This window comes from Pipistrellus kuhlii, unplaced genomic scaffold, assembly GCF_014108245.1.
Source record: "Pipistrellus kuhlii isolate mPipKuh1 unplaced genomic scaffold, mPipKuh1.p scaffold_m20_p_2, whole genome shotgun sequence".
In the NCBI taxonomy this organism is placed as follows: domain Eukaryota; kingdom Metazoa; phylum Chordata; class Mammalia; order Chiroptera; family Vespertilionidae; genus Pipistrellus; species Pipistrellus kuhlii.
In genome coordinates this window covers 45358975-45371036 of record NW_023425515.1, presented here as the reverse complement: position 1 = coordinate 45371036, position 12062 = coordinate 45358975, and the positions used below count along the sequence as shown (strand labels likewise).

Below are 12062 nucleotides of genomic sequence, written 5' to 3'. Positions count from 1 at the left end.
GCGCTGTCATCACTGCACTCCACTGCGTTTCCATCACAATGACAGTTTATGACTGTTCAGTAAACCATTCGGCCAGCGATTTAGGCTGGATTTTAGATTTTGGCCCCTTCTCTGATTGAGTTCGACACCCCTACTCTATCCACTGAGCCAAACCGGTTTCAGTAGGTCCTAGTTTCTTGATGGTTAGAGAAAATGAAGTGTCCTTGCTGCTCTGACATGGCAAGAACTTTTGGAATCTAAACTATGTCTGGCTGTGGACCAATCCTTGAACAGCTTTGCTGTCCCCTCTGGCACAGCAACCAGCTGCTCATCCCCAGGGCAGTCAGCACATGCCAGGGAACACGAGGAGCATGGACTTCCTGGTCACATTGCTCCCCTGTGGCTTGCAGGGGCTTTGAGTCTGGCCCTTGCTCTGTGTTCTGGTAATTGAGTGTCAGATTGGAGCTCTCCAATTCAGGATAAACTTTTCAGTGTATTTAGCTTAGTAGCGTTAAATGTTCCCCATCACTACTTAACTGCTGAGCAGGACTTACTCTGAAAGACAAGTCTAAGAAACTTCATATTTGAACCTATTAATAGGCCTGGCTAGAGGATTACTACGTGCAGAGAAGGCAAAGACTACCTAGTAAACTGACTGGGGGGAAAGTCTGCCTGTAGCCTGTCTTTCTCGGTTTTTGCTTGCATTTCCTGAGCCCCTGAACCCTCATTATGAGTAAGGGACCATTCCAGGGCTGGGCATCGCAGGCCAGGATGGGTAAGAGGAACTGGCTGTAAGGTAGGTGATTTCTATCCTCCAGCTGAGGGGACCCCAGCTGCTGGGTTAACCTACAGTGTCCAGCCACCACGTCCTAAGAAGGGAATTAATCCTCCAGAGGAGTAATGGGTGTTGTGCCTGAAACATATGAGTATCCAGTTTGCCAGAAAAGTATTTTTTAGAGGCAGGTAAAACATGATCCCTGCACTCAAGAAGTTCACAATGGCTGGTCATTAGAGGAGCTTTTTCCGAACCCCCAGGAGAGCATGCAAAATTGAGTTCCTGGAACTTAGATTAATTCACTGAGAACTTCAACCAAGAGATAATAAGCTTTAAAGGGGACATAGAAATGATAAAAAAAAAAAAAAAAGATCCAGTCAGAAATGAACAATATAATAACTGACACAAAGAATACACTAGAAAGAATCAACATCAGATTAGATAAAACAGACGATCAAATCAGAGATTTGAAAGACAAGACGGAATAAAAATAAAAAATAAAACCCAATCAAAACAACAAAAAGAAAAAAAGAGTTTTAAAAAATGAGGATAATTTTAGGAACCTCTGAGGCGACATCAAGCATAATAATATTTGCATCATAGAACTGTCAGAAGGTGAAGAGAGCAAGAGATTGAAAACCTATTTTTTTTTTAAAAATGACGGAAAACTTTCCTAATTTGGTGAAGGAAAAATACACACAAGTTCAGGAAGTATAAGGGTCTCAAGCATGATAAACCCAAAGAGGCCCACGCAAAGACACATCATAATTTAAATGGCAAATATTAAAAAAAGAGAGTATCTTAAAAGCAACAAGAGCAAGACAACCTACAAAAGAGCTCCCACAGGCTGTCCATTGATTTCTCAACAGAAACTTTCCAGGCCAGAAGAGATTGGCACAAAATATTTAAAGTAATGGAAAACTTTAAATATTTTTTAATATTTAAACCTACAACCAAAGTACTCTACCCAGGAAGGTTATCATTTGAAATTGAAGGACATACAAAAAGCTTTTTAGAAGAGAAAAAGCTAAAGAAGTTCCTCACCACCAATTCAGTATTACGAGAAATGTTAAAGGGGCTTCTTTAAGAAGAACAAGAACAGAAACATATAACTATGTACCTATCAATAATCACTTTAAATGAAATTGGATTAAATATTCCAATCAAAAGACATAGGATAGCTGCAATACGCACTCAAGTTTCCTCGTTGTTATCCTATATGATAAGAGAGGAATATGATAATTATCTGTTACGTAATGACTGACGACATAACGACCAGATCACGGATCTGCAGGAGGGTGGGGCAGTGCAGCAAGCAAGCAGGAGGCAGAGAGCTACAGGAAGGGACAGGGCAGCAAGCTATGAGCAGGGAGCTGGGAAGCTACAGCAGGGTGGCAGTGACCTACTGGCACACAGATTTGTGCGCAGGGCTACTAGTTATCACTATATTTTTGCCCATTCTCCCCTCACTAGATTTCCTTTACCCACAAAATGTTAATTACTGCAGCATTCTTGGTACAATAATAAAATACATTAAAGTTATTTAAAAGGGTGTTTCCTTCTCTCGGGGTGTTTTTATTCACAACACTATTGACACCAAATGTGTGTTTTTCCTCCCCAAGAATCAGTTTTTTTGTTTGTTTGTTTGTTTCTTTTTACAGAGAGGAAAAGAGAGGGATAGAGAGTTAGAAACATTGATGAGAGAGAAACATCGATCAGCTGCCTCCTGCATACCTCCTACTGGGGATGTGCCTGCAACCAAAGTACATGCCTCTGACCAGAATCAAACCCTTCAGTCTGCAGGCTGATGTTCTATCCACTGAGTCAAACCAGTTAGGACAAAAATCAGTTTTCTAACTCTCCAGATACCAATTGGGTGTTATACAATTCTATTTTACTAGAGGGCTGGTGCATGACATTCATGCACTGGGAGGGGAGAGGGGTCCCTCAGCCTAGCCTGTGCCCTCTCACAGTCCAGGACCCCTCAGGGATGTCCACCCCTGGTGGTTAGTGCACTCCCACAGGGGGAGCGCCGCTCAGCCAGAAGCCTGGCTCACAGCTGGTGAGTGCTCCCGCCTCCAAGGCAGCGCTAAGGAGCAGCAAGCCCTGCTTCTGGCTGAGTGGCGCTCCCCTGTGGGAGCGCACTGACCACCAGGGGGCAGCTCCTGCATTGAGTGTCTGTCCCGGTGGTGGTCAGGGCGCATCATAGCAACTGGCTACTCGGCCACTTGGTCTATTTGTATATTAGGGTGTTATTATATAGGATTCTGAAACTACCTGGAATTAGCTTAGACTCCACCAGTTTAAAGACTTAGCCCCACAAGACTCCCCCATTGCAGAAAATATTGGGTCTCACAATTTTGTCCAACTTGGCTATAAAGTTGGCAATCCCATACTCCTCCCACCTCAGGTTTGATAATTTGCTAGAACGGCTCACAATCAGGAAACACTTCACTTACTATCACTGGTTTATTATAAGAAATACTAATGAACAGCTGGATGAAGGCATATCCCTCAACCAGTGTGGCTCAGTGTGGTTCAACATCAACCCATGCACCAAAAGACCTTTGGTTCGATTCCGGTCAGGACACATGCCTGGGTTTTGGGCTCGATCACTAGTGTGGGGCATGCAGAAAGCAGCCAATCAGTGATTCTCTCTCATTATTTTTTTAAAATATATTTTATTGATATTTTACAGAGAGGAGGAAAGGAGAGAGATAGAGAGCTAGATACGTCAATGAAAGAGAACCATTGACCAGCTGCCTCTTGCACACCCCCTACCGGGGATGTGCCTGCAACCAATGTACATGCCCTTGACCGGAATGGAACCTGGGATCTTTCAGTCTGCAGACCGATGCTCTACCACTGTGCCAAACCGGTTTCGGCCTCTCTCATTATTGATGTTTATATTTCCCTCTCCCTCTCCCTTCCTCTTTAAAATCAATAAAAATATATTTGAAGAAGAAGAAGAAGGAGGAGGAGGAGGAGGAGGAAGAGGAGGAGGAGGAGGAGGGTGAGGAGGAGGAGGAGGGGGAGGAGGAGGAAGGATGAAATCCAGAGAGTCCTGAGCACAGGATCTTCTGTGCCTGGGAGCTGGGGAAGATATGTTTGCCAAGCTGGAAGTTCTCCAAGTCCTAGGCTTTAATGGAGCTTCATTACATAAGCATAACTGATTAAATCAGTTGGCCATTGCTGATTAACTGAATCTCTAGCTCTTCTCTGCTCCCCAGAGTAGGAGAAGGGTCCTGAAAATTTCAACCCTCTAATCACAGGATTGGTTTCTATGGCAGCCAGACCCATGCAGTAGTTATCCAGTGCCCACTAGTCAAATTATGGTTGAAAGGGGCTTATTGTGAATAAAAAACACTCCTCTCACTCAGGAAATTCCAATGGTTTTAGAAACTCTTCTGTCAGAAATCAGGTAAGAAGACCAAATGTATATACTAATATTTCTTAGCCTATATAATAAAAAGATAACATGCAAATTAACCCTCACACCCTCACAAGATGGCTGCCTACAACCAGGCTGGCAGGGGGGTTAGTGAGGGATGACCAATCGACTGAACAGCAGGCTGTGTTGGGTGATCAGGGTGGCAGGGGGCTGTGAGGGGTAGCCAGGCAGGCAGGCAGATGAGTGATTAGGAGCCAGTGGTCCATGATTGTGAAAAGGATGTCAGACTGCCCGTTTAGGACTAAACTGGCAGTCAGACTTCCCTTGAGAGGTCCCGAATTGGAGAAGGTGCAGGCTGGGCTGAGGGAACACCCTCCCCCGCACCCCATCAATGCATAAATTTTGTGCACTGGGCCTCTTGTTATATCATAATATCACACCTTCCCCTTATTTGCTAAAAATAAGGAATGAGTGCTACCTGTACTCATTAAAAAATAGAGAATCTCTAGTGAACATTTACTACTTGTCATTATTCTGTATTCTATTGTTAGGAGAGGGACCCATATGAGAATCTACTTATAAACCACTCTCAGTCACACCATCCAGAAATGCACATATGTGCATATACATATGTATACAATTTCACATGCAATCCAAGAGGCTCACAGCTGAAACTTGAAGTCTCCAAGTTAAGAAAGCCTGTCCTTGTGTGTCCAGCAGACAAGTGTTGTCTACAGAGAATTGTGACAAAATCCTATTACCTTTACATTATTAAGATGGAAGAGAAAATATGAAATACATTTCAATGAGGAATTTTCATGGATTTTGGAAGATCACAAAGGCTCCACTATAACATGCTGTATAAATGTATGGGATTCAGCCTCCATCTGTGTACATCTTATGACAGTGAGCCAAAAGTGGAGGACAGCTGAAACCAGTTTGGCTCAGTGGATAGAGCGTCAGCCTGCTGATTGGCTCAGTGGATAGAGCGTCAGCCCGGGTTCGATTCCGGTCAAGGGCATGTACCTTGGTTGCGGGCACATCCCCAGTGGGGGGTGTGCAAGAGGCAGCTGATCGATGATTCTCTCTCATGGATGTTTCTAACTCTCTATCCCTCTCTCTTCCTCTCTGTGAAAAATCAATAAAATATATTTTTTTAAAAAAAGTGGAGGACAAATGTGGGCTCTCATTCTCCCCACCACATACAGTTGGCCCTTGCTGGACAAGTCTTTAAGGCAGCCAGCATTTTTTTAAAAATTAAATTATTATCTGTGTACATATACCATTGCTTCCTCCCTCCCATACATACCCTCCCTCCCCAGAGTTTTGTGTCCATTGCTTGTACTTATATGCATGTATACAAGTCCTTCGGTTGATCTCTTATCTACCCCAGATCTCTCTACCCTCCCCACTGTAATTTGACAGTCTGCTTGTTGCTTTACTGTCTCTATATCTATCTTTTGGTTCATCAGTTTATAATGTTCTTTATTATCCATAAATGAGTGAGGTCATGTGGTGTTTCTCTTTCATTGGCTGGCTTATTTCACTCAGCATGATGTTCTCCAATTCCACCCAGGTTGCTGCAAATGATGAGAATTTCTTCCTTTTTTATGGCAGCCAGCATTGTTCAAGGGCCTACAATGTGTCAGGCACCGTGCAGGGCGCCTGGCAGAGAGAAGAAGGATCATGAGGGCTCTTACCTTGGAGGGAAGTTTATAACCTGGGGGTGGGGGGAGGGGAGGGAAATGGAAGAGGAGCAGATGTATTCATAAAATATATATATGACACTAATGAAGAATCAATACTTTGTTGAAATAGACTTGTGAAAATTCTGTGGAGAAAGGAGGTGACACTAACTTTGCCTGGAGATGGAACTTCAAGGGAGCCCTGAAGAACGAGAAGAATGGTCAGGCAACGTTTTCTGTTTTTCCCCTTCTAGGAAGAAAGAATTCCTGGATTCCTCTCCCCACCCCCACTAGTCTTATCACCTGGGGCTCTGTATCAGCTATTCCAAACAGATAAAAGGCCAAAGTACGGACAAACTTCTCTCCAGTAATACATAGAAGTGGCCACCATGTGCCAGGAACTCTGCCAAGTGTTTTCCAACGGCTATCTCTAATTCTGACAACAACCCAACGGTGGTGAATGTTATTACCAGTTTACTGAGGAACTGGGTTCAGGGCCGGGACTTGTCTCAGCCACACAGCTAGTAAGTGGCTAAGCCATGACTGAAGCCAACTCTAGCTTCAAAACCCACTTTCTTTCTCTATACCACATGGCTGCTTGGGACTCATATAAGTTCTTATGATGCTCTGTGGTGCACTCAAACACACACACACACACACACACACACACACACACACACACCACACACCCCTAGCAGGCACTTAATACTTGCTTCGTAAATAAATGTAAAGAAAAGAATAAAAGATTAAATTTACCAATAAGAAAAGCTACCATTCCTGCAGAAATGTTCCTTACTACTGCTACATCAGCAGTCAGATCCGAGGGCAGAGGGATACTCCCCAAACTAAAGAGAAAAGGCATCCTTTCTATTCTGGCTTCATTGTCTCCCTCCCTCCCTCCTTCCTTCTTTCTTTTTAAATATATTTTATTGATTTTTTTACAGAGAGGAAGGGAGAGGGATAGAGAGCTAGAAACATAGATCAGCTGCCTCCTGCACACCCCCTACTGGGGATGTGCCCACAACCAAGGTACATGTCCTTGATTGGAATCAAAGCTGGGACCTTTCAATCCACAGGCCGACGCTCTATCCACTGAGCCAAAACAGTTTTGGCCAGTCTTTCCTTCCTTCCTTCCTTCCTTCCTTCCTTCCTTCCTTCCTTCCTTCCTTCCTTCCTCCCTCCCTCCCTCCCTTCCTTCCTTCCTTCCTTCCTTCCTTCCTTCCTTCCTTCCTTCCTTCCTTCCTTCCTTCTGTTTATTTTACTATGAAAAATGTCTATCATAAGCAAAAGGAGAGAAAATAATACAATGAACCCCCATGATCATATCACTCAGTCATAACAATTAATAACTCAAGTTTTATCACTAATCCCTCTCTGGATTATTCTGAGGCAGATGATATCATATCTTTGTCAACCATAAAACTTTCAGCACAGTAGTTTCCCTTTATCCTCAGTTTCATTTTCCAAGGTTTTAGTTACCCAAGCTCACTGCAGTCTGAAAATGAAAATGTTAAGTGGAAATTTCCAAAAATAATAAATTCATAAGTTTTAAATTCCTCACTGTTCTGAGTAGCACGAGGAAGTCTCTTGCTGTCTGGCTCCCCACCACACAAGACGTGAATCATCCCTTTGTCCAGGGTCTCTGTGCTATACATGCCCCCGTGCACCCATTAGTCACTCAGGGGCCACCTCAGTTATCAGACCCACTGTGGAGGTTTTGAAGTGCTTGTGTCCAAGTAACCCTTATTTTGATTAATAATCGTCCCAAAGCGCAAGGGTAGTGATGCTGGCAATTCGGAATTTGATCAGATATATTTTCATAAGACGATTTCATGAGTGGTATTTCATCAGGAGTCACCTAGTATCTGATAATATCTGACTACTGTATTTACCTTTTGATAATCATTAATGATCAAAGTCCAAGTCCATTACTTCACTAGGGATTGCAAAGTGGTGATAAATGTATCCTTCTACTCCTTTTTCATTTAATAGCTGGAATACATCAGAAAGAGAAGCTTTCCCTGATCACCTATGTGGTTAATCTAAAACATATTTATCATTGATTGGAAGGGTAAAATAATTGCTTCTTTCTGTTTAGTAGATTTCAAAATACCGTAGTGAATGGATCTTCAGCATCGACCAAAGGGGACCAATAGAATTTAATTTTTAAAAAATTACTTGAAACCTATCTGATCTTAATAATTAACTAGAGGCCGGGTGCATGAAATTTGTGTGTTGGTATGGTTCCTAGGCCTGGCCTATGATAAGGGCCTTCTTCCCCAGCTGCCCGCAGCCAGCCCATTCCCCCCCCCCCCCCCCCGCGCCACCCATTCCAATTCCCCCTTTGCCATCGGGCCATTGGAGCCTGACAGTGGGAGAAGGGATGGAGAGGTCGGCTACCCCCCTCCCACTCACCGACCATGCCCCAGCCCCTCTGTGTGTGGGGCAACTGGCAGGATGGGGGCCTTGGCCTAGTGCCACCTATATCCCCTGCCACCCACACCAGGTTCCCCATTTGCCATGGGCAATCAGAGCCTGCTGCCCAGGGAAAGGGACTGAGAGGTGGTCAGTGCGCCTCATAGTGACTGGTCCAACAGTCATTCTGGTTGTTCCACTATTAGGGTCAATTTGCATATTACCCTTTTATTATATAGGATATCACCCCTATAAATTAAATTTAATACATAAATTATAATTATTATTAATTTATGGTTTAAAACATATTTGATGAGTTTCAATCCATCGGAGTTATAATCCTTATTGAATTATACTGCCCCATCTTTGGTTAGTGGGAGGCTCTTCAAGTTGATGCCTAATGTGTCCTGCAGCTGTATATCTGAGGACAACCCAGGGCAAAGCTGGCCACCTCCCTATTGATGTCACCCTAAAGTCCTCAACAGGTTTTTTTTACTATCTGGTGTATAATGTGACGTTCCGGGCTCATTTTGAATATTTCCTTCCCAGGACTCTACACCTGGAATCATCCATTTTTCCAAGGAGCTCTGGATCCTTTCAATGAATGGCACTGAGAGACCACATTCTAGGTGCAAACAGTTCTTGCTCTTGAATGGGTGGTGATTTCTAAAAAAAATGAAATAAAAATGTTTTTACAAGAAAATATATTATGAGTTCATACTGATATTTCTGTTTCAAATTCAAGACTAATGACTTTCTGTTTAACTTTACCTTATATCTATACCTCCATCCTCTCATGTCAAGAATCCCAGTTTTTAAAACAACCAATGTAAATTATTCATTGTCTTATTCCACCATATATACAAATGGTCTTTGCGTAACAAAACCAATCCTACCATTTTTCACTTCTCGTTACTAAAAACAATTTAAAGTTTTGGTTTGGTTTGTGCTTTTTTAAAATTTTTAACATTTATTAAGAGAGAGAGAGAGAGTTGTTGAGAGAGAGACATTAGTTTATTGTTCCACTTATTTATGCATTCATTGGTTGATGCATTCTTTATGTGCCCTGACTGGGATCGAACCCACACCCTTGGTGTATTGGGATGATGCGCTAACCAATTGAGCTACCTGGACAGAGCTGGCTTGGTTTTTAGGGGATATTCTATCAGGACTGTATAGTTAAATTCCTGAGTCTTAAGGTAATTGAAATAATTCCATATCTGTAGTTATGTCCCCAACTTGGTAAACAAGTTTATTTGTTTTGTTCTGTCAAATATAAACTTGTTTTGACTTTTCCAATTTATCTACAAACTTCCAAAATAAATCTACCAAATAAGATATATTTAGAAAAGTCTAGCTTTTATCCCAATCTATTTCCCTTTTATTTCTATAAATAACTTAAAATTTTAATGATCTTTTCTTCTGTTTTTTCTATAACTAAATAAGCATATATAATATATTTATATCTCCCCAATGATAGCATACGATAACAGTATTTTTTTTTTTAATCTGGCACTTCACACATAGTGATATATCTTGATGGTCACTCCATGTAATATAGAAATATTCATTTCCTTTCCCAGCTGCATAGTTCTCTGTCGTGTATTGGCACCCTGTTTATCTATCAGTCCCTAGGATAGCCATTGTTGATTTCCAGTCTTTTGCTATTTCCAATAGGGCTGCAATGAATGTCCTCGTGTGTATTACTGAGTTTTTGTATTTGTTGACCATATGTCTTTAAGATGGATTCTTAGAAGTGAAGTTTCTGAGTCAGAGGGTATAAATGTCTATGAAAAATTGCTAGATAGTGCCACTACACAGGAAACTGATTTCTATTGTATATTGAATTACAGTTGTAAAAACACAATGAAGGGAAGAAATCAAGACCTCCCTGAAGGACTGACATCGGCCTCTTTGACAGAGCGACCTACCTTGGCAGGTGACTCATTCAGTGCTCCCGAAATGATTAGTGGGGTCCCCATGCCTCCTTGTAGAAGGGCCCCTCTCAAGTCCTCTCCAAGACAGGGTGCCACTGTGCCTTCCTGGGCCACTGCGTCTGTTGCCCAAGCCTGCCTCACCAGCTCGATAAAAGAACATCAGTAGAAATGTTAAAGCAAAATCAGCCTCACAAAGCAAAATCTTCCAGATAATTTATATTTATCAAATTTATCAAGGCCTGCCCTCTCCCTCGGGAAATGGCGTAGAGATCAGGAGATTGTGCCACGCAGCCTGCAGCTCTACGTTGAAAGAAGTCAGCCAGGGCAGAGCCGGCTACCTGGAGAGGCGGCAGTTCAGTCCGTGTTTCTCCCAGAGCTGTTCTTTCCACCTCTCAGGACATCAAGGATTTTCTGGAGAGCAAGCAGCTTTTGTTTGCGAAAGTCTCGCTGCAGCAAGGGTGTGTTTGCATCTGCTGCCTCGGCTCTGCTTGGTGAAGTGCAGAAATGCCCAGGCAGAGCCACACTTGTGCCTGAAAACTGATGGCACCATCTCTCATCTTCTCCACCAGACTTTGCCACTGTCTGCCCTGATTTTCACCGTGTGTGGGAAGACCTTGCTTTGCATACAAACCTGCCAGCTTCCTGAAGATGGGGATCCCCGGGACTGAACAGTCAAGGAAACTAAAGCCACTCTAAAGTGGGAATGTCCAAGGCTCTTGTAAAGATTTACAGAGGCATGGTTGTGTGACAGGAACCCCTCGGTAAAGTATGACTTCAAACACAATTATTGTTACTGTTAGAGGAGGCACTTGAACAAGCGATTAACAAATGAGTAAACACACGAGACAGTGTGCAAAGCAAAGTCTGGTGCGAGTAAGTGTTCCAGGAATTCGGATTCCTGCGGGGTATGGGCCACTGAAGAAGAGAGACTGGGAGACGGGAAGATCAGGCTATGCTGGCATTCGTACGCCAGTGGGAGTGGTGACAATTTCCTGGAAGGGGAAAACTGCACGGAGTTTGGCAACAAGCGCTGTTGGCAGCAACATCCCAGTCAGAGGAGTCCTACAAGGAAGTGGAGAAAAAGGGTCCAAAGGTAGCTAAGGTGGATCAGAGTCGCTTTGTGCTGGGAACCAAGCTAAGTGCTTTTACCTGGGCGACCTCGTTCAATCCTCAGGGCAGCCCCATGGAGTGGTTATTATTCTGATCACCCTCAGCTAACAAATCAGGAAAGTGAGACACTGGGAGATTAATTAACATACCTGAAGGCTCGGGAGAGCCGAAGCAAGCATTCAGTGCGTGTCCACTAGGACTTTGAACTGCCGCAGGCAGAGGAGAGCCACAGAAGGTTTCTGAGCGGAGGAGTGACATGGTTATATTGGTGCTTCAGGAAAAAGCTATATGGTATCACAGTTTGGAGTTTGGACTTCGGCACCAAACTATCTGGTTTAAAAATTCCAGTCCTGCCACAATTATAGACATATTATTTACCTGCCCTGTGCCTCGGTTTCCTCATCTATTAAATGGGGGTAATAAAAGCATCCAGTTTTTGTTTGTTTGTTTGTTTGTTTTCTTGTGGTTTTTTGTTTGTTTGTTGTTTTGGGGTTTTTTTGAGGAACAAATGAGATAATGAATGTAGACGCATGACAATTGTTAGCTCTGGTCAGAATGTTAGCTGTCTGCTAGGTGGACCCAGAGAGAGGTCAGAGGCAAGGAAGCCACAGGAGCCTGGACTGAAGCAGCACTGCCAGGGTGATGGCAACTGGACGAGGGTAAGATATTTTAAAGTAAGATTCTGTAGGATTCACTACCTGGAAGTGTGGGATAAAAAATAATATTTAGCCGGGACCAGTTTGGCTCAGTGGATAGAGTGTTGGCCTGCG

General features: G+C 43.2%; 1 long non-coding RNA gene across 1 annotated transcript in view; it reads right to left on the bottom strand.

The window, feature by feature from the left end:
• Positions 1-10835, bottom strand: part of LOC123652634 — a 29153-nt gene extending 18318 nt beyond the window's left edge. The window contains exon 1 of the long non-coding RNA XR_006742075.1: positions 10177-10835. This is a non-coding gene — a long non-coding RNA (uncharacterized LOC123652634). The remainder of the gene's footprint in view (positions 1-10176) is intronic.
• Positions 10836-12062: the final 1227 nt, after the last annotated feature.